Raw genomic sequence first — 2,648 nt, 5'->3', positions numbered from 1 at the left:
CCCGGAAAACGGCGGATTTTTTCTCGACTTATATTTTCGCTTATTTATCAATGAATCAAAGAAACGTGACAAGCACACGTCATTCGGCCGTATTATATATTTCGAAAAAAAGCCGAATAGCACTGGCAATGACGACTGCAACCTTGATATATATATATATATATATATATATAACAAAAAAATAAAGCTTGCAAGTCAAGTAAACCTCGGAAACAAAGGGGAGGGTTTCGTAGGTCATTGAAACAGATAAAAATTTGGAAATAAAGAGAGAAAGTGGAAAAAAATGTCCGCCAGGTGGTATCCGAACCTACGACCTCCAGAATACCGGTCTGGTGCGATAACCACTACGCTACCGGTGGGGCGATTTTACCCGCCACTTTCTGGGGTATTTATGTTTAGGTATTTTTGTTTCCTGTGCTTGGGGGTGGTAGCCAGCGCCACTCGGACTATCGGGGTTAAGGGGACTTTCTTTTTACCCCCGGCCCGTGACTCGAGTGTCTACGACATGTCAACAGTGGTCGACCAGCGTTGAACCCTCTTAAACTTCCTATGGCACCAAGACTGCCAGAACAGAGGTTCCCTGCTATGCATGTAGCGAATCAGTACAGGAAATGAGGGGCTCGTTGAAAATAACACAGACAATAAGTGTTGGCAGTCAAGAAAACCTCGGGAAGCAAAGGGGAGGATTTCTAGAGGATATAAATATACATATATATATATATATATATATATATATATATATATATATATATATATACAGAAAGATAGGTCAGCAGCCTATAACGCCAAAGGAGGCATAGGGGTGTGGTTAGGCACTTTTCTTTTTCACTACGGTTAATGATGTAAACATTTTTTTTTAACATACAGAAGAAAGAAAGAAAAACACGCGCCCAGAGTGGGGAGCGAACCCACGCCTTTCGAAAGGCGTGAGTTCGGTCCCCACTCTGGGCGCGTGTTTTTCTTTCTTTCTTCCATGGGTTCGCTCCCCACTCTGGGCGCGTGTTTTTCTTTCTTTCTTCTGTATGTTAAAAAAATGTTAACTTCATTAACCGTAGTGAAAAAGAAAAGTGCCTAACCACACCCCTATGCCTCCTTTGGCGTTCTAGGCTGCTGACCTATCTTTCTGTATTTCCTCAATGAGCCCCTCAGTTACTTACTATATATATATATATAAGGCAGAAATCAGGGTTGGCAGTCAAGAAAACATCGGGAAGCAATAGGGAGGTTGTGGTAGGTCAATGCAGAAAAGTGGAGAAAAAATGCCCGACGGGTGGGTTCCGAACAGAAGACCTCCATAGCGTAGTGGTGCGATTACCACTATGCTACCAGCGGGGCTATTTTCTACTCCATTTTCTGGGGTAGTTATGTTAAGGTGTGTATGTTTCCTGCGCTGGGGTGTTGAAGCCAGCGCCACTCGGACTACTCGGGGTGAAGGGGACCGTCTTTTTAACACCCTGGCCGTGGCTCGAGTATCTACGACATGTAGAGAGCGGTCGACCAGCGTTGAGACCCTTGAAGCACCCCGTCGCACCAAGTCCTATATATATATATATATATATATATATATATATATATATATAGCGAATCAGAAAATGGGAAATGAGGGGCTCCGTGAAATAAGACAGAAAATAAGGGTTGGCAGTCAAGAAAACCTCGGAAAGCAAAGGGGAGGTTGTGGTGTGTCATAGAAAGAGATGAAGAATTTTTTTAGTCGAAAAGAAAGTGGTGAAAAAATGCTCACCGGGTGGGATCCGAACCCACGACCTCCAGAATACCGGTCTGGTGCGATACCTACTACGCTACCGGCGGGGCTGTTTCCCTAGCACTTTCTCGGGTATTTATGTTAAGGTATTTTTGTTTCCTGCACTTGGGGGTGGTAGCCAGCGCCACTCGGACTACTCGGGGTGAAGGGGACCTTCTTTTTAACCCCCGGGCCGTGGCTCGAGTGTCTACGACATGTCGAGAGTGGTCGACCAGCGTTGAACCCTCTTAAGCTCCCTTTGGCACCAAGACTGCCAGAACAGAGGCCCTCGTTAAGCATGTAGAGAATCAGAAAATGGGAAATAAGGGGCTCCGTGAAATAAGACAGAAAATAAGGGTTGGCAGTCAAGAAAACCTCGGAAAGCAAAGGGGAGGTTGTGGTGAGTCATAGAAAGAGATGAAGAATTTTTTTAGTCGAAAAGAAAGTGGTGAAAAAATGCCCACCGGGTGGGATCCGAACCCACGACCTCCAGAATACTGGTCTGGTGCGATAACCACTACGCTACCGGCGGGGCTGTTTCCCCAGCACTTTCTCGGGTATTTATGTTAAGGTATTTTTGTTTACTGCACTTGGGGGTGGTAGCCAGCGCCACTCGGACTACTCGGGGTGAAGGGGACCTTCTTTTTAACCCCCGGGGCGTGACTCGAAAGTCTACGACATGTCGAGAGTGGTCGACCAGCGTTGAACCCTCTTAAGCTCCCTTTGGCACCAAGACTGCCAGAACAGAGGCCCTCGCTAAGCATGTAGCGAATCAGAAAATGGGAACTGAGGGGCTCCGTGAAATAAGACAGAAAATAAGGGTTGGCAGTCAAGAAAACCTCGGAAAGCAAAGGGGAGTTTGTGGTGAGTCATAGAAAGAGATGAAGAATTTTTTTAGTCGAAAAGA

At 45.7% G+C, this 2,648-nt stretch overlaps 1 non-coding gene across 1 annotated transcript; it reads right to left on the bottom strand.

The window, feature by feature from the left end:
• Positions 1–2,200: 2,200 nt before the first annotated feature.
• On the bottom strand, positions 2,201–2,273 carry Trnat-agu (transfer RNA threonine (anticodon AGU)). The gene has a single exon. It is a non-coding gene; the product is annotated as a tRNA-Thr (tRNA).
• Between the last annotated feature and the right edge of the window lie 375 nt (positions 2,274–2,648).

Source organism: Haemaphysalis longicornis, unplaced genomic scaffold, assembly GCF_048455015.1.
Source record: "Haemaphysalis longicornis isolate Haplotype H1 unplaced genomic scaffold, Haemaphysalis longicornis Haplotype H1 scaffold_8, whole genome shotgun sequence".
NCBI classification, from domain to species: Eukaryota; Metazoa; Arthropoda; class Arachnida; order Ixodida; family Ixodidae; genus Haemaphysalis; species Haemaphysalis longicornis.
Note: the sequence above shows the minus strand (reverse complement) of the source record. Positions and strands in the feature narration are given on the sequence as shown.